The following is a 20,706-nucleotide window of genomic DNA, read 5'->3' as shown; positions in this document are numbered from 1 at the left end:
GGCTGCATGGTGAGTATATACTTAACTTTAAACTTTTCCAAAGTGGTTACACCATTTTGCATTCTCACCATTTATGTATGAGTGATCTACATGCTCTGCATTCTTGCCAAATTTGGTATTGTCAGTCTTTTTAATTTAGCCATACGGGATGTGCTTTTTTTTTTTTAACATCTTTATTGGAGAATAATTGCTTTACAGTGTTGTGTTAGTTTCTGCTTATAACAAAGTGTATCAGCTATATGCATATGTATATCCCCATAACCCCTCCTTCTTACATCTCCCTCCCACACCCCTGATCTCACCCCTCTAGGTAGTCGCAAAGCACTGACCTGATCTCTCTGTGATATGCAGCTTCTTCCCACTAGCTATCTATTTTACATTCGGTAGTGTATATATGTCCATGTCACTCTCTCACTTCGTCCCAGCTTAACCTTCCCACTCCCCGTGTCCTCAAGTCCATTCTCTACATCTGCGTCTTTATTTCTGTCCTGCCCCTAGGTCCATCAGACCTTTTTTTTTTTTTTTTAGATTCCATATATATGTGTTAATATACGGTATTTGTTTTGCTCTTCCTGACTTACTTCACTCTGCATGACAGTCTCTAGGTCCATCCACCTCACTATAAATAATTCAGTTTTGTTTCTTTTTGTGGCTGAGTAATATTCCATTGTATATATGTGCCACATCTTCTTTATCCATTCATCTGTTGATGGACACATGTCCTGGCTATTGTAAATAGAGCTGCTATGAACATTGTGGTACATGACTCCTTTTGAATTATGTTTTTCTCAGGGTATATGCCCAGTAGTGGGACTGCTGGGTGATATGGTAGTTCTATTTTTAGATTTTTAAGGAACCTCCATAGTGGCTGTATCAATTTACATTCCCACCAACAGTGCAAGAGGGTTCCCTTTTCTCCACACCCTCTCCAGCATTTATCGTTTGTAGATTTTTTGATGATGCCATTCTGACTGGTGTGAGGTGATACCTCATTGTATTTTTGATTTGCATTTCTCTGATGATTAGTGATGTTGAGCATCCTTTCATGTGTTTGTTGGCTATCTGTGTATCTTCTTTGGAGAAATGTCTATTTAGGTCTTCCACCCATTTTTTGATTGGGTTGTTTGTTTTTTTGATATTGAGCTGCATGAGCTGTTTTTATATTTTGGAGATTAATCCTTTGCCCATTGCTTCATTTGCAAATATTTTCACCCATTCTGAGGGCTGTCTTTTCATTTTGTTTATGGTTTCCTTTGCTGTGCAAAAGCTTTCAAGTTTCATTAGGTCCCATTTGTTTATTTTTATTTCCGTTTCTCTAGGAAGTGGGTCAAAAAGGATCTTGCTGTGATTTATGTCATGGAGTGTTCTGCCTATGTTTTCCTCTAAGAGTTTTATAGTGTCTGGCCTTATATTTAGGTCTTTAATTCATTTTGAGTTTATTTTTGTGTATGGTGTTAGGGAGTGTTCTAATTCCATTCTTTTCCATGTAGCTGTCCAGTTTTCCCAGTACCACTTATCGAAGAGGTCTCTTCTCCATTGTATACTCTTGCCTCCTTTATCAAAGATAAGGTGACCATATATGCATAGGTTTATCTCTGGGCTTTCTATGCTGTTCCATTGATCTATATTTCTGTTTTTGTGCCAGTACCTTACTGTCTTGATTTCTGTAGCTTTGTAGTATAGTCTGAAGTCAGGGAGCCTGATTCCTCCAGCTCCATTTTTCTTTCTCAAGATTGCTTTGGCTATTCAGGGCCTTTTGTGTTTCCATACAAGTTGTGCAAGTTTTTGTTCTAGTTCTGTGGAAAATGCCATTGGTAGATTGATAGTGATTGCATTGAATCTGTAGATTGCTTTTGGGTAGTACAGTCATTTTCACAATGTTGATTCTTCCAATCCAAGAACATGCTATATCTCTCCATCTGTTTGTATCATCTTTAATTTCTTTCTTCAGTGTCTTATAGTTTTCTGCATACAGGTCTTTTGTCTCCTTAGGTAGGTTTATTCCTAGGTGTTTTATTCTTTTTGTTTCAGTGGTAAATGGGAGTGTTTCCTTAATTTCTCTTCCAGATTTTTCATCATTAGTGTATAGGAATTCAAGAGATTTCTGTGCATTAATTTTGTATCCTGCTACTCGACCAAATTGATTGATTAGCTCTAGTAGTTTTCTGGAAGCATCTTTAGGATTCTCTATGTATAGTATCATGTCATTTGCAAACAATGACAGCTTTACTTCTTCTTTTCCAATTTGGATTCCTTTTATTTCTTTTTCATCTCTGATTGCTGTGGCTAAAACTTCCAAAACTATATTGAATAATAGTGGTGAGAGTGGGCAACATTGTCTTGTTCCTAATCTTAGAGGAAATGGTTTCAGTTTTTCACCATTGAGAACGATGTTGGCTATGGGTTTGTCATATTATTATGTTAACTCCTTTATTATGTTGACGTACGTTCTCTCGATGCCTACTTTCTGGATAGTTTTTTTATCATAAATGGGTGTTGAATTTTGTCAAAAGCTTTTTATGCATCTATTGAGATGATCATATGGTTTTTCTCCTTCAATTTGTTATTATGGTGTATCACATTGATTGATTTGTGTATGTTGAAGAATCCTTGCATTCCTGGGATAAACCCCACTTGATCATGGTGTATGATCCTTTTAGTGTGCTGTTGGATTCTGTTTGCTAGTATTTTGTTGAGGATTTTTGCATCTGTGTTCATCAGAGATATTGGCCTGTAGTTTTCTTTTTTAGTGGCATCTTTGTCTGGTTTTGGTATCAGGGTGATGGTGACCTCGTAGAATGCGCTTGGGTGTGTTCCTCCCTCTGCTATATTTTGGATGAGTTTGAGAAGGATAGGTGTTAGCTCTTCTCTAAATGTTTGAAAGAATTTGCCTGTGCAGCCATCTGGTCCTGGGCTTTTGTTTGTTGGAAGATTTTTAATCACAGTCTCAATTTCTGTGATTGGTCTGTTTATATTTTCAATTTCTTCCTGGTTCAGTCTTGGAAGGTTGTGCTTTTCTAAGAATTTGTCCATTTCTTCCAGGTTGTCCATTTTATTGGCATAGAGTTGCTTGTGCAATCTCTCATGATCCTTTGTATTTCTGCAGTGTCAGTTGTTACTTCTCCTATCTCATTTCTAATTCTGTTGATTTGAGTCTTCTTCTTTTTTTTCTTGATAAGTCTGACTAATGGTTTGTCAATTTTGTTTATCTTCTCAAAGAACCAGCTTTTAGTTTGATTGTTCTTTGCTATTGTTTCCTTCATTCCTTTTTCATTTATTTCCCATCTGATCTTTATGATTTCTTTCCTTCTACTCACGTTGGGGATTTTTTGTCCTTCTTTCTCTAATGCTTAGGTGTAAGGTTAGATTGTTTGTTTTAGATGTTTCTTGTTTCTTGAGGTAGGATTGTATTGCTATAAACTTCCCTCTTAGAACTGTTTTTGCTGCATCCCATAGGTTTTTGGCCACCCTGTTTTCACTGTCATTTGTTTCTAGGTATTTTTTGATTTCCTCTTTGATTTCTTCAGTGATCTCTTGGTTATTTAGTAGTGTATTGTTTAGCCTCCATGTGTTTATATTTTTTACAGTTTTTTCCCTGTAATTGATATCTAGTCTCATAATGTTGTGGTCAGAAAAGATGCTTGATACGATTTCAGTTTTCTTAAATTTACCATCTTCATCTTCATTTATTTGGTCTTGTAGGTTTTTACCTTGCTCCTTCGTCTGTAACATATTTTTTTTGTCATTTCTTTTTTGTTGTTTTTTTTTTTTATGGGTGGTGCTGTATTCCTTTCTTACTGGTTGTTTGGCCTGAGACGTCCAGCACTGGAGTTTGCAGGCAGTTGGATAGAGCCAGGAATTGGTACTGAGATGAGGACCTCCAGGAGGCCTCACTCTGATTAATATTCCCTGGGGTGTGAGGTTCTCTGTTAGTCCAGTGATTTGGACTCGGAACCCCCACCACAGGAGCTTGGGCCCGACCTCTGGTCTGGAACCATTATCCCGCAAGCTTTGTGGCATGGTAAAAAAGAAAAGAAAAAAAAAAGAAAGAAAGAAAGAAAAGAAAAAAGGAGCAGTACAATATCAAAGAATAAAAAACAAAATAAAATTAGGAAGATAAAAAATATATTAGGAAAAATAAAACTTTAATTGAAACAACCTGTTGCTGGGGGTTCCTCCCGTTCCCTTAGGGGTCCGTGGTCCCCCACCAGTGTCTGGTGGGTGTCCTAGTCGTGCAGAGACGCGAATTCCCTCTCCTCTTAGTACACCGTCTTGACTCCGCCCCCTCCAGGATGTGCTTTGATCTTAGATTTTAGGTTATCCCTACATAGCAAGGGACAGAAAGGCTTTTCAGCAGGAACCCTGTATTATGTTGCTTGGTCCTAGGATTAGTTTAGCCTTGCAAAATATAGGTGTCTCAGTGTTCTTCCGGGATCAGAGACACTGGTCAGTTTCACTGGAAGTTAAAGTGATCCTGTTGAGTTGACTCAATCTTCACCATCCATAGTGGATAATGCTTTAAGTTCCTCTGCATTCTGATTTCAGAGGCCCAGCACCCCAGCCAGGGCTTCCCTGGTCTCTCCCAGAGGGCTCCTGACACATTTTTAAGGAAGAGAGGCTGCCTTTAGCTACCAGGATGCTTTTCTTCCCATTTGTGCCAACATCTTCATTTTATGACATGTTTTAATGAGGGAGGATAAAGGGAGAAAATGACTGCCAAATGTTTCTGAAATGGGTCTGAACAATAATTACATTCTGCAGTGAAATGACAGAAATTCTCCACCCAATATGCTTTGGAAAGGCCTGGCAGGAGAGAAATATGTGTTCCAGAAAGCACAATTGAACGAGCACATTTTAAAGTTCTAACATAAAAAAAGATGTCTAAAACACCTAAAGAAAACCAAAGTTTAACACTCTCCTTCCACTTTTTAAAAGGAATGAATGTGGATTGAACCGCAGTAAAGAGTGTGAACGACCAGCCCTGTCGAGAAGTGGATTCCTCCCATGCTGGATTCTAAACAGTAAGGGAAGATGACGTGGTCTATCCAACCTCCTCAACCCTGGGGGAATTTGACTGAGGGACTGTGGGTTGGATACTGTGGAATCCAAAGATAATGGTGCTCCATAGGGCAGCCCACTCCCCCACAGCCAGACCACAGCTTGTCTGCAACTAAAGGCAAGTGCTGGAGGAAATATGAGCTGTATCTCTGGTCTTGGAGAGTGGTGCCCAGGAGGGACAGTGCTGCTGACACTTTCATGGAGAGCTACTGCACACATCCAGGGGTCCAGATGCTCCCCTGAGAAGGCATGGCACCTGCCTTAAAAGTCCAGCATTGGGCTTCCCTGGTGGCGCAGTGGTTGAGAGTCTGCCTGCAAGTCCAGCATTTTCTCTTAAAAGTCCAGTATTTGAGTCCCCACCCCTTTGAGCCTTATGCAATTTGAAGCCAGGACCTAGAAAGCACAGCCACCCACAGAGCCCATCTCATTTTGCTGACAGTAGCCATTCTCCCTTCATTTACTTATTTACCACCACACACACACCCCCAGTAAGATAAGGTAGTTCATGGAAAACACGCATTTTAAAATATAAACATCAGATATAGGCAAACCATTTTGTAATGGGAGGCCAAGTGTGAATGTGTTCACAACTACAGGTCGAACTTTCGTACCTTTCACTGAAGTTCAATTCATATTTTTTCTTTTGAAAAACTGGAAGGGTTATCAATGTCAATATCCTGGTTGTGATATTGTACTATAGTTTTGTGAGATTTACCATTGGGGGAAACTGGGCAAAGGGTACATGGGATCCCTCTATAATATTTCATACAACTGCATTAGAATCTACAATTATCTTCAGATATAAAGTTTCATTTAAAAAATACCAAAAACAAATGGAAGGGGCAGGATCCTAAAGAGATTAGATGATGTACGGATTTGGCTTGAGATTCGGGAATGGCGAAGTGAAAAAGGAAATGGGATTATTATAAAGTCTTGGCTCACATGATTACAGACTCCGAGAAGTCCCAAGAACTGAGAATCAGGAGAATTCATGGTGTAGGTCCCAGTCTGAGTCCTAAGGTAGGAGAAGGCCCCAGCTGAAAGTCAGGCAGAGAGCAAATTCTCTCTTGTTCAGCTTTTTGTTAGACTGAGGCCTTCAACGCATTGGATGAGACCCACTCACAATAGGGAGGGCAATCTGTTTTACTCCCTCTACTGATTCAATCTCATCCAGAAACACCCTCACGGACACACCCAGAATAATGTTTAGCCAAATATCTGGGCACCCCATGGCCCAGTCAAGTCGACACAAAAAATCAGTCATCGAAGTTACTTCACATCTCCGTGCCTCGGTTCCTCGTCTGTAACGTGGGCACGATGAGAGCACCTTCCTCACCCAGTTGGAGAGAAGTTCAAGAGAGACAGAATATTCAAAGTCCTTAGTAGAATGCTTGGAATATAGTATGTGCCCCAGCTCCCAAGAGGGGAGAAGTTGGCAAGGAGCAAGGAGAAATTGGACACAGGCTTCCTGAGCTGACTCACCTCTAACTTGCCTCCAGGGCCCCTTCTCTCCTTCTTTCTCTTCCTCTTTTTGCAGCAGTTCTAATACCAACATTTGAAAAGGTTCTGATTGCTCAGAGTGACACTTCCTTTGCATCCCTTTGCCGGCAGCCTCTCTTCATAGAAAGTCTAATTGTTCCACCAAGGATTTCTGATAGAGACTCAGGCAGAGTGAGGGCTGGGCGGGTCTCAGGGACTTTATCAAATGTCTGCTACCCTGACATTTGATATTGTGGAAACGGATTAGCTGCCTCCCTCACCGTAATTGCTGTTGACAAAACACAAGAAGCCCGAAGGCATTCCCCCCATGCTGACCCAGCTCCCCGCACTGCTGCGCTTATTCAAATGACCACGGCATAAAATATCTCCGTGGAGACAGCGAGGCAGCAGCATTACAAGGGGGGATTACACCTTACAGCGCAAATGCAAGCAGGCAGGAGGCGGTGGCAATGGTTTATGTGAAAGAAGCCTCCCCTTTACACACAAATATCTAAAAACTATTAATTTGGGGGCAGCAGCAAGGAAGAAATACATGAAAGGAAAATTGATTTCTATTTAAATGGTATGTTTTCGTCACCTTTCTTCAGAGCCTAAGCATCCGTCTTTGAGGACCTGTGCTAATTGATTTCAAATGCAGTTCAACGCCATCGCTGTCGAATAATAAATCTCAGGGCCAAGAGGCTAAGGGGGAACTTGAGCGGAAGGGGAGGGGGATGTAACCTGTGGCCTTTAAAAGGCGTGTCTCTGTCATCCTGGGTGAGCTCGAAGCAGCCCCCTGACGGATGCCGGCAGCAGGGGTTGCTCAGTTGTTTGTGTAATGGACAATCCCTCGAACTTGAAATCCTCCTACTGATCCAGGGAGTATCCATTTCTGGGTTACACCTGGGGCCCGGGTGGCCACACCCAGGTACATGCCATCCCTCTTCTGAAGGACTGAGGCATTCTTGAAGCCACTATTCCACTCCTCCTTGCAATGCCTGATGCCTTCTTTCCCTGGGGCCCCCTCATGGGCCTGTTCTTCCTGGGAAGCCTCTTTCTTATGACCCTCTCCTTCCTAAACTGGTGTCCCTTCCTCCCCAGGAGGCTGTCACTTTGAGATGCAAGCAGCTGAGCTGGTCCCTGGAAGGTACAGAGACTTGCTAGAGACCCAGACGTCTACCCCGGGTGGAGGGATGAACCTCAGAAAGAGGTGGGTCCAGGCTCCATGGCTGGTCATAGAGGGCAAGTGGAGCGTTTGGGTTTCATCCTGGTGATTCCCTCCCTGCCTGTGCTGGAGCCTTGCCGTTGCTCATCCCTGGGAGAGGTGAGGACCGAGGGCACGAGGGCTGGGATGCAAGCCTGGATAGGAAGGACCAACAAGGGCTCTTGCTTACTCAGTGGCCACGCGGCAGCTTTAATGTTGTTTTCCTGAGCAAGAATCTAGCCAATAAGGAAGAGAACCACTAATCTGTCAAAACGCCCTACACAAAGGAGCTGAACAATCACAAAAAAGTGATGCACCCATTCCAGAAAATCATTCATGGGGGACAGGCCAATCCCCAAGCCTTGTGTCAGCAGGTACCCTTACTAGGAAGCAAGGAGCAGGTAGTCTAGCGAATCTGCAGGGGCCAGAGAGGAGCTGGGGCTAGAGACCTGTGCCCACCTGTACAACGGTTGTGACCTGGTGGGGTTGTACAGGGGGTAGCAGTTAGATTTGTGCAGGGCATGATCCAACCTGCATCAGCATCAAATCCTTGTAATACCCCACTCTGCATTCCAGGAACTCTGCTGGGGCAGAACTACTCCCGAGAAGAACTGAACTCTCTCCAAGGGTTTTTCTCCAAATGACTGAGATCAGGAGTTGATTTCTGAAAATGGACAGCCCTAGCCAGGATCTATGCACATAAACCAGAAGCAACATCTATATAAGATCAAAATACAGCGTCATTTCATTCAGTTTGGGCACAAAGGCAATTAATCCAAATTTCCACTGCATAGACAAATGATCCCAAGACAGACTAAATTATTGATGGACTTAATGGTATCTTTTTTGTATAGATATGACTTCATTCTTTATGATAAGCGTTTCAGTAGTTATATAAGTACATTTAATCTGCCATGTTTTCATCCCACTGAATTCTCAGCCCACATAAATCACTTTTAAAATTTTTACATTTTTTTCTTCCAGTTTAATTGAGATATAATTGACACATAGCACTGTAAAAGTGCAAGGGGCACAGCAGAATGATTTGACTTGCCTACATCATGAAATGATTGTCACAAAAAGTTTAGTGATCATCCATTATCTCATAGAGAGACAAAATTAAAGAAATAGAAAAAAAATGTTCTTCTTGTGGTGAGAACTTAGGTTTCCCTCTCTGAACAACTTTTATATGTAACATACAGCCTGCTCATTATATCTATCATGTTGTACATTACATCCCTGGTACTTCTTTATCTTATAAGTAGAAGCTTGTATCTTTTGACTGCTTTCATCCAACTCCCACAGTTGCTTCTGTTTACGGCATCAAATGAGCTAGGTCCTCACGTCCCACGTCTCTGTCTCTCCCCATTACTTTCACATTCATTCATTCATTCACTCATTCATTCAGTCTCAACCCTCACTTAGCTCACTGTTTGGTGGGCGAAGCCAGACATGAAACAGATGAACGTTTCTTCCTGTGTTGTGAGGATATGATAAGGGGGATTTAAAGCAAAAAGCCCTGGCAACTGGCTAAGCCGAGTCAAGCTCTCATTTCCCCTCAGTTTGCCCATCTCCCACCTGCCAACCCCCCATGGGGCCTATTGATTTCTGACACGCCTTGATGTAAAATTACACGTCGTGATATCATTCAGGATAATGCTGACAAAGGCAAAAGGGGCCCCTCTGGCTCCCACTGAGAGTTCCTTCCCTCAAACCCACCGCCAACCAGAGCCAGTTCCTGAATTACATTTACAGCTGGGAGGATGCAGCAGCAGCAAAGACACCCCACGGAGGGAGGAAGATAAATAAAATTGCAATCGGGCCCATTGATCTCCCCTCTGATGAATTTAATAGGGAAGTGGAGAAACGGCAGGAAAAGCCCTGCCATGCTGCTGTTTAACTCACTTCTGAGGGCAGGGGACGTCCCTAAGTAAATTGGCCACACTCCCGCTAACAGTCCCTGGGTGAGAAACTCCTGACTCTGCAGCCCCAAAACAGAAGAAAAGGAGGCGGGAAGTAATCTGGAATAGGAAAGAGCAGGCATTAACAAGCCGGACTTAAAATACCCACTAGGTGATTAAGGGGCTTAGGCTGGTATTATCTGTGTGCTCTTCCTCTGAAAGCTACGAGGGAGGCTAAGACTCGGCTAGGCGCACTCCCTGCTGCCTGGGTAGAAATGCACAATGACTCATCTTTCTCCAAGCAGGAACCAGCTGGCACCGAGGGAAGGTCTGTCTGCCTTTCCTCTGTACTGGGTAAAGCACAGCTTCTCATCATGGGGACCAACCTTTTCCCGGCAGAGCACAAGCCCTGTTGCCTTTCTGCTCCCAGTTCTGTGCTATGACGGGGTGGCTGAAACTCTGGGTCTGTCTCAGGTGTCCCCAGTTCCAAATTCTATCCCACTACTGTCCTGGTGGGAAAATCCTCCATCTTGGTATAGGCACCCCATGATAGACTAAACATGACAGCAAGTCTGGGGGTTCTCCATGATGAACTGAGGCAGGAAGGAACTTGGACCAGATGTCGCTGAGTTCATCAGAGGCAGCTCTTGGTCACCACCCAGGACTACTCAGAGGAAGAGCCCACGGGTGTCTCCCGGTTGAGCAGCGTCTGCGAGTGGACAGGACTGGGCCTCGCAGAGAGAGAAGGAGAGGGCTTTGACCTTGCTTCTTAGGGTCTGCTGCTCCCCTAGCCTGGCCACCTGCACTCCTCACTCCCCCTGGCTGAGGCCCCCAGGGTCTTCCTGCAGTTTCCTGACACACACTCCTGGAGCCCCACCTTGGACCTCTCACTCGCCCTCTACCAGGCACCCATCCAAAGGGCAGTCAGCATCATAACCACAATCCAAGCCTTGAGCTAAAGGGAGGGAGCTCTAACCAAGGTGGACGGGGTGGGGCTTTCAGACATAAGAGGACATTTTTGGAGGCCTGGGCCTGCTGGTGCTGCAGGAACCACACCGCATGGCTAATCCCCTGTGTGAGGCCTGCCTGGAGGGACCTGATGTGCACGGAGCATCGCTGCGGTTGGACTCTGCCCAGTCGCCTAACCCTTGACCCCAGTGTGGCAAGGTGGCACTGACAGTACAGGCAGCCAATGGACACAAAACTCCAGAATGGTACAGCATTGTAGGAGGCCCCCTCCTGGGTGCCCCAAACTTGTTTTGGGTTCAGGAAATCCCACACTGAACTGTCCTCAGTAGGTAAAACTGTAAATATCTGCACACAGCTCTCCTGCCGCCCCTGGGCTCAGGCCCTCAGTCCTTCCACTGTCTTCATGGGCTCCAGACCTTTTTCAGCCCAGACCTCAGGTTTGCTTCAGGTTGTCACATTCAGAGCCAAGTGTCCCCACATGCTAGAGAGAGAGTTCTTTGGGATGAGAGTTAAGAAACTTATGGCACTGGTGTCTGCAATTTGTTCATCTGGAGAGGAGATGCTTCCTATTTTTCAGGGATGGGCAGCCATCCAGGTGAGTGTTTTTTTCTGTGTCTCCAATGTAATCCAACTCGATTATATCAACAGGTATTTACTGGGCATCTATTAGATGCCAGGCGCTGGGATGACAGTAATAAACAAGCTGAATTAGTCTCCACCCTCACAGAACAAATAGTCCAGAGGATGAAAGGGGATACAGACAGGGTAACAGAACACTCTAGTACAGTGTGATAAGGACATTAGCAAGAGAAGCAGAGGCTGCAGCCAAGCTCCTGAGCTCTTGATGGAAGTCAGGAATGGAGATGAGCGGGAAAGAAGCAACATCTGAGCTAAAACTTAGAGGATGAGCTGGGGTTAGCAGGCAAAGGGGATGGGGGTGGAGAGGGCCACAGGAGGGAGGATGAACACGTGCAAACATGGAGGCAAGAGGTTACTGGGCATAGTGGGGGCTTGGATGATGGATGATGGGGGAAATGGGGAGAGATGAGGCTGGAGGAATCAGGAAGGTACAATTCACAAGGGACTTAGCAGACTGACTAGGGCTTTGGGCTTCATCTCTCCTACGGGCACTGAGACGCCAGTGGGAAGTTTTAAAATGAGGAAGTGACAGACTCAGATCTGCGCTTGAGAAAGATCTTTCTGACCTGAGGGCGTGAGCAGAGGGTGGAATTGGAAGCAGGGAGATCAGGTTGAAGGCGACTGCAGAGCCCAGGCAAGAGAGGCGCCGGAGAGCATCTGTGGGAACAGAGACAAGGAGGGACACGGGAAAGTGACTGGGAAGGACAACTGACGCTCTGATTGAGAGCTGTGCTGCCATTCGCTGGAAGAGGGGACCCAAGAGCTGAGAAAGTCTCTCAACTGTAAGCCCAGATGCTGGTGTACCCGTGTGCCCTGTGCCACACCAGGTCCTAAGGGGAGTACACAGACCCTGAACTCCTTGTCATTGGTTGTTGCATCATGCTCTCTTTTGGGTCCCCAACATCTGGCACACAATTGGTGGTGAAAAGCATTTATTAAATGCATGCACGAATGAATGCATTGATACATGAATATAAGACAGAATCTCTAACTTCAAAGTTCTTTGAGTCTTTTTGCAAGACAAGGTGATCCTACATCAAACAATTAAAGAACAGCACAAGATAGGACATAATTAAGTTCTAAATCATCTGGTTCAGGCTGTAAGTGCTGGAGTTTCAGAGAAGAGAAAGATCCATGTGGGCTGGAGGAGTTAAGGATGGCTTAAATATAATTCCCCAACATTACAGTACCCTGGAAACAGCAGTGCCGGTCTTAAAACTGAAGAGAGATGAAAGCCAACACAGACAGCCTTATTTACCCAGTGTTGTACAGCAGACCACCATGATATTGGGGGACTGAATTAATATCACTGGCCTTGGGAGGTTAACACTGTTCAAGTGGACTTATTCCTGCACGATTAATAATGGGCTCTGACGTAGTCCGTTCTCACTGTATTCTTTTTTTAAAGATGCTTTTTAATTGAGGTAAAATCCATGTGACATAAAATTAACCATTTTAAAGTGTACAATTCCGTGGCATTTAGTACATTCACATTATTACGTAACTACCTCCTCTCTCTGGATCCAAAATATTTTCATCACCCCCCCAGAAACCCTGCTCATTTTATACCTGAACCAGCAAAGCAGACTGGAAGGAGCCCTGACATGCAGAGCCTTGAGTTCCCACTGGGGTCTATGATTAAGTTACTCAAATCTGACCCAGGGCAAGTCACCAGTGATTTCTTTCTTTCTGACCCAGGGCAAGTCACCAGTGATTTCTTTCTTTCTTTTTTTGTAAAAAAATAAATTTATTTATTTTATTTATTTATTCTTGGCTGCATTGGGTCTTCGTTGCTGCATGCAGGCTTTCTCTCGTTGTGGTGAGCGGGGGCTATTCTTCGTTGCAGTGAGCAGCCTTCTCATTTCAGTGGCTTCTCTCGTTGTGGAGCACAGGCTTTAGGCAGGAGGGCTTCAGTAGTTGTGGCTCGCAGGCTCTAGAGCACAGGCTCAGTAGTTGTGCTGCAGGGGCTTAGTTGCAGCACGTGGGATCTTCCCGGACCAGGGCTTGAACCCATGTCCCCTGCATTGGCAAGCACATTCTTAACTACTGTGCCACCAAGGAAGCCCACCAGTGATTTCCGGACCTCAGTTCCATCATCTCTAAAATGGGGATATTTGATTAAGATGATATCCAAGGCCTCTTCTAAATTTACAGCACAGTTATTTTAAGTACAGTTGTCTTTCACATTTGAAGATAGTTGGCATAAAAACAGATTTGTTCGTTGACTGTATTATGCAAAAAAAAAAAAGAGAAGCATGGTGAATGTCTGTAAGTATGTGTGCATATTTTAAAGGGCAGAGATGGGAGGAGGGTGGACTAGCTGAGGCTAAGATGGAACCAGAGCCACGCATTGGTAAAGAGAGTGGAGTCTGGGGAGATTATCTAGCTGGCTCTTGCATTTTTTGTTCACTTGGGTATTTTAGTGTTTAACTCCTTGGTCGACTCTGAATTGAATTCAGCAATTGGGTATGTTCTAGAGTTGCATTAGGTGCTACCACTGAGCTGTGTTTGTATCCTGAATAATTTTATATCTAATCCCAAGGCTAAAAATGTTTTTCTTTCTTCCTGCCCCAAACCTTTGATTACCACTTTTCTTTACCAGCCTCTCTGTGCACGCCTCATGGAAAGAACATGTTTCCAGTTTTCTAAGTCATTTCAAACTTATGCGGAGTCCAAGAAAATGCACAGAATCTCAAAACTAATGGCGCGAGAAAAGAATGATTATATGCGGAGTCTCCTGGGTTCACGGGGAGTCTTCTAAAATTCAGTCGCTATCTGGAGGTACTAGACCATTGCCAACATTTGAAGTTCAAGAATGGAGAGATTCCCTGAGCATGGGATTGCTTCCACACGCTGCTTTGGGTAAAGATACTAAAGGTAAGTCTAATAAAGTGAGCCTAGAAGCCACAGGGCTGTTATTGCGAGGGTCCTCCAAATCATAAGAACAGTAAGTACAATCAAAGGCAGGAGAAATAAATACATCGGTGGTTAATAGGACAGATTTTGGTGCAAGGCTGACTGGGTTTGAATTCCACTTTATCTACTTACTAGCTGGGTGATTGGCAACTTACTTAACCTCTTTGGTGTCAGTCAGCCTATGCTAAATTATGCTGCAGTAACAAACAATTCCCAGATCCTAGTAGCATAAATAAACAAAAAAGTTTTACGTCTTTTTTATTTCTTTTGGGTTCTTTTGGCTGCGCTGGGTCTTAGTTGCAGCATGTGGGGTCTTTGTTGAGGTGTGCGGGATCTTCACTGCAGTGCGTGGGCTTCTCTCTAGTTGTGGGGTGCAGGTTCTCTCTCTCTCGTTGAGGCATGTGAGCTCAGTAGTTGTGGTGCATGGGCTTAGTTGCCCCGCAGTATGTGGGATCTTAGTTCCCTGACCAGGGATTGAACCTGCGTCCCCTGCTTTGCAAGGCAGATTCTTTACCACTGGACCACCAAGGAAGTCCCAAAAGTTTTATTTCTCATTCACTATGCCACCTCTCTACTCTGGTACCCAAGCTGAGGAACAAGCCTCTATCTGGGTGGGACATGCTAACTTTGCAGCAGAATGAAAAGGGAAATGGCAGAATCATGTAATGACTCAAAAGTTTCTCGTCAGAAGTGGTTTACATCACTCCTACCATATTTATTGGCCCAAGCAAATCACACAGCCAAACCAGGCTTCAACAAGGCAGGGAAGAGCAGCAAATACTTGAGAATGATACAATCTACTGTGAAGTTATCCTGTTTTCCCATGTGTAAAATTGGAATAATAATAGTATTTACTTCTTAAGTTTGTAATAAGATTCAATGGGATAATAGTTTTAAAGTGCCTAGCATGTCGTAAGTGCTAAGAAAATGTTAGCTATTGGTATGGCCTTGCTGATACATATCTGCAAGTGGTTTTCATTAAAAAAATTTTCTTATGAAAAAATAGTCAGAGAAAAATACGGCATATCACACAAGCAAAGAGAAAAAGAATTAGAATCACTTTTAACCTGACTGTCAGTCAGGTAAGGAAAATATTGTAAGTATTTTGGAGTATATCTTTAAGACTTTAGACGCACAATCACATCACATCACACACACAAACACACACACCGATGTATGTGACAAAAATGAATTATAACAAGTTGTATTATAATCTTTTTTCCATCTAACTCTAATGTAACCACCTCCATGATAATAAAAATATATTCAATCCGTGATTTTAATCAGTTTCATAGTATTACATTCTTTGTATATAACATTTTCCTTCAAAAATACCATCCACTTACTATTCAGGCTATGTAAATTTTTAAAATACTGTTTCCAAGTATTTGGAACTCACTCTGGTTAACAGTGGTTTGCTGCTCACTCTGCCCCATCTTTCCACAGTTCAGTCTTCTCCTCAGGTTACCTTTTTAGAAGTGGAATTACAGGTATCTTCCCAAGGCTTTTGACATGGATTGCCAAAAGGTCCTCCAGGAAAGCTCCAATTTGTAAATTTCACTAGCAGTGCAGCTCTCACTAAATAAGATTTCTTTTTTTTTTTTTTTACACTTTTTGCTATCTTAGAATCTAAGGGTGGCAAATGTCATCCCAGTTGCTACTTTAATTTACATTCCTCTGATAACAAATAAGGAAGAAATTTTCCTACAGTTATTGGCTACTTATATTTCTTCTCATGTGAGTATAACTGTCTTTCAAATATACTCAAGAACTATTGTGATTTTCTTTTAAAAATTGCACTAAGTCAAAATGATCACAAATATTAAATGACACCTAGTAATTATTGTACATTTTGTTAGATTCAATAGTGGTATCGTAGTTCTGTAAGAAGTTGTCCATATTGTTAGATTCTTACTGAGGGACCAGCAGTGTATGGGTGTTCTCATTTTCCCGCTACCTCACCAATGCTTGATATGGTCAATCTTCAATTTTTGCTTTCCTGGTTGGTGCATAGTGTATTGCATATTACATTGTGGTTTTAATTTGCATTTCCCTTTTGGCTACTGAGTTTGAACACATTTTTATATATTTATTGACCATTTAACCTTTTGTGAAGTATCTGTTCAAGTATCTTGTTCATTTTACTATTGGAATATCTGCCTTTTTCTTGTTTTGTGAGAATATCTATATGTTTTCTACATATAAGCCCTTTGTCATTTATAAGTGTTGCATATATTGCAACGGTGGCTTGCCTTGCCACTCTGAAAACCGTCTTTTGATAAGTAGAACTTCTAAATTTTAACCCAGTCCAATTTATTAATCTTTTGTTTCATGGTATAGTACTCTGTGTATCCTGTTTAAGAAATCTTTGCCTACCGTAAAATCATGAAGTTATTTTTCTACGTTATCTTTTGGAAGGTTTTGGTTTCCCATTTAGGTCCCTGATCCATCTGGAATTGATTTTTTTGCTTAGTTGTCATGGTTTCCTGCACCAGGTATTTAAACAAACAAACAAACAAACAAACATCCTTTCCCCTGGTCTGCAGTGCCATCTTTGTAAAAATTGCAGTGTCGGCATATATGTGTTTGTTTCTTAGCTTCCTATCTTGTTGCTTGGCCTATTTGTCTATCCTTTTGCCAATTCCACACTGTCTTAATTAGCCTAGCTTTATACATCTGGATATCCAGTAATAAAAGTTTCTCTGCCTCATTTTTCTTCTTTAAGTGTCCAATCCCTACAAGGGACTGTATATATATTACTTCTGGGGTTTAGCCCTTTGGGTCCTCACTGTAACATGTGGTGGTGTTTCGGAGCCCCCCTTCCTTGCTGTGCCCCCAAATTTTATCTCGCAGTCATACATGCTCTACTCAGCTTTGTGGCCGCTCTCTCTTGAAACAAGCAGGTGCTTCTGTGGACAAACTAGCCCTCCCAGTGCCAGGCTCAACACTCTAGGCTTCCTTCTTCTGCTGGTTCTTGGCATCATGATTCTTCAGTCATGTCCTGTGAGCCCTCCAATACCTCAAACTGGTATAGTTTAGGTTATGTCCGGCTTCTCTAAGTGAGAGGTTTAGTCTGAATTATCTAGTCTGCCATTACTGAAGACAAAATTTCTAACCCTTTTAACATTTAAGTATATTTGGAAATGTTCACAATACAATAATTTTTTTAATGCAAAAAAAGAAAGGAATCTCAAATCCACAGGACTTTGGGTCATTACATAACTCCTGCGTCATTAGCTACCAGACATGACTGCACACCATTGAAGTGCTAACACAATGTTCTGATTCTGGCCGAGGTCCTCAGATTGGAAATGCCTGAGGCTCACAGATGCCACTGGAACAGAGGCAGGGTCTGGAGCCACACCTGGAGATGGTGCCACCTGCACCAGCACTTCTGACATTTGACCAGCCCAGACAGGTTAGGCAACTCGGTGCCAAGTACTTAGAACTAAGAGGGAAAAAACGCTTAACTGACTGAAGTTTTTCATTTTCAAAGGACTTCTCTGGGCTGTGTCAGAAGCACCTCATATAGATACCCATGTCACTGTGCGAGGTCTTTTGATATTCTCATAGGCGGATTTTTGTATGCAGAAAAGACTGTTTCAAGTTTTGTTTTAGAAATAAGATTTCCAATTTATTACTAATGGATGCTAACATTTAATGGGTTCTTATCATATAGCAGGGACTATTCTAAGAGCTTACATCTACTATCTTATTTAATGCTCTATTAATATTCTGCTATTAATGTCAGCATGTCCATTTTATAGGTGAGAATACCGAGGCACAGTCAGGTGAATCTACCAGCCCAGGATCACACAGCAATTCAATGGCAGTGCCGGTTTTAAACCCTGGCAGCTTGGCTCCAGCAACAGTAGAGCTATGCTCTACTGTTTCTCCTTAAAGAGCCAAATTTGAAAACCTGCTTCTAAGTTATGCTTCTACAATTAGCTTATAAATCTCATTATTCTATGTGTAAGTCTAACACATTTTAACAACCACTTTAAGGGAGACTTTGATGCATGGTTGATTCAATTTATAAACTTGGTTAATTAAATTCCCTTAAACATTTTAAACTGCAGTTATAAATTTACTATGTTCTCTTTCCTTTTTAAGTACCTCATCTGACTGATTTAACAAACAAAACCCTCCCAGCTACTTACATTCTTATAAATCTAATAAATTAAACTTCTGAGTGTGGTGAACCCTAAGCTCTCCTAAATGTTTTAACCCTGTATGTTAATTTTATACAATTTCCATTTAAGAGCATAAGCCTCATGAATCGCTCAGTTCCCATTTTAAACTAAGATTACAAGGCTGAACTGTTTCTACAGAAGACAAATTCTCTTCAACTTTAGAAAATTAAAATACCAAATATGCAAAGAATTCCCTGATATGAAAATATCAATGCTACCAATTTGATTCTTTTAAACATTCCTATTTTTAATTTTAAAAACTTCTGAGTTAAAACATGCCTGCACTCTAAGGAAACAATTTTGTCCTAAACAAATTTGGGGGTTACCTTCCCTGGCTTTTTTTTTTTTTCTCTTTCTCTCTACTGCAGAGGATTCTTAAGGGTGTTAACCAGAATTTGACCAGACTCTTGTTTGCAACTCCAATGTCCAGGATAAAGCCATGTTTGCAGGCACCACTCCTGGCTTTCAAAAGTCCAAGAATGGAGTGGGCATGTGGTCCCGATTCTCCCAGGGTTATGATTTTAGCTAATTTTTAAGCCATGCAGTGTCTATAACCTCTCCTCAGGTAACCTCATATTTGATTGGGTTCAATAATCTATTTGCTACTCCATTCCATTCTGATCCATTTTTTTTTCTTCTTCTCTGTTAGAACTATGCAACTTGTATGGATATTAATATAATAACTGATTGAATTCTGTGTGTCTCCAATGGCTATGTCTGACTCAAATTATAACTTCTGCAATATTCACGCATATATACGCAACACTCACCCACACGCCCCAAGATATTTTCAGGCCCACCTAGTATCCTAGACAAACTATTGACCAGTTTTGAATATCCAAAGAATCATAAGTCTAAGCATTTGCTTAGGTGAGTTCTAAGAGAAATGAATAAGAACATTTGCATAAATTAAATGTGAAGATACTTGCTAAAGAAACATGGGTTTGACTGAAGATTTGAAATGAAATTTCTCACTTAGCTTGGGAATTGCAAATCAGTTGGTCTCACAATCTCCACCCATACCCACACTCGACCAGGAAAATATTCCCTTTTTGCTTTAAGACTTTTGAAGACAATGTGAAGGATTCAGAAGTTCATTTTCTCTCCTCCAGACTCAACGCATAAGCCCCCTGTACTTGCATTATCATAAAGCCATGGTAATTGCTTGAACACGTTCATTTATCCTGCAACGTGCTGGTTTTATCTGCCTGTATTTAAAGGATTGAAGGGGTGACAGGGAACAGCTAGAGAGAGCAGTTTGGTCTGCGAATGCAGAGAGCCTGAGCTCAGAGATGGATGTGTTAGGACTCAAGTTTTCTTGAAATGGAGCAGCTCACTGCCTGGCTGGTACTGAGTCTACTCTGCCCTCTCCTTTCTCTCCTCCCTCCTGCTGGGGCTTCCCTCACTACTAGCTCTCACACACTCTCTCTCCCTTCCTCCTTACCTGCTCTCTGCTCTCTCACCTACCCTCCCTCAGTCCAGAGACTGTAACCCTGCAGAGAGTGGTAGATAGACAACCCCCGCTCCATCAAAAAAAAAAAATCTTATTACAATTGCTACAATCAGAGCCAGGAGCCGTTTGAATGCCCGTATTGATAATCACAGCTGGGACTGCATAAGCAAAATAAGAGCTAGTGGACAGTCAGAGACCATGGAAAACCCATCGATTGTTGCTGTGGCTTCTTTCCATAGCACAGAATGAGCGTGGAAGAGCTGAACTCTGGGTAATTTCGAGCAAACAATATGCTGTAGAGCGTTATTTGTAGGCCCTGAAAATCGAAGTGGAACCCCCAGCTCCCCGTAGAACATGCTTCGTTAGCGTGGAACAAAGGGCTGGTGCTGGCTGGGGACTGCAGTGCAGTGGGGAGGGGGAATGCAGCAGGTACAATGGAAGCTCAGGGAGGCTGTGTGGACCAGTCCCTGCACCAGAGAGGACTCGGAGATACAGGAGAGCCACCCTCCTTTCTCAGTGTAGGGGCTGCCATTCATGAGGTCACAGATGGCAGCCCTGATGCTCACTAGCTGGGTGAGCTTCTGCGGCCTTCCGTCCAGGGGTCCTGGGTTTCCCTTCTGCCTCCAATGCAGGGTTCTTATGAGGACCAAGTATGACTCAGCGAGGTAAAAGCATCTATTTCATATGCATTGATATGATTTTAGAGATCTGCCTAGCACCATGATGGGGCCTAAGTGTGCACCAGGGACCAGCATGGTCAGGCCCCAGAGGAAACAGATGGCACCGTCAGTCAGGGTATCTGGGGGAGAGCTGAGGAAGGGACTCTCGCAAAGAATGGACAGGGTTAAGGGAAAGCAGCAAAGGAGGGCAAAACACCAGGGGTTAAGCCCAGCA

Source organism: Orcinus orca, chromosome 15 (assembly GCF_937001465.1).
Source record: "Orcinus orca chromosome 15, mOrcOrc1.1, whole genome shotgun sequence".
Classification (NCBI taxonomy): domain Eukaryota; kingdom Metazoa; phylum Chordata; class Mammalia; order Artiodactyla; family Delphinidae; genus Orcinus; species Orcinus orca.
The sequence above is the reverse complement of the archived record's forward strand: the minus strand, read 5'-3'. Positions refer to the sequence as shown.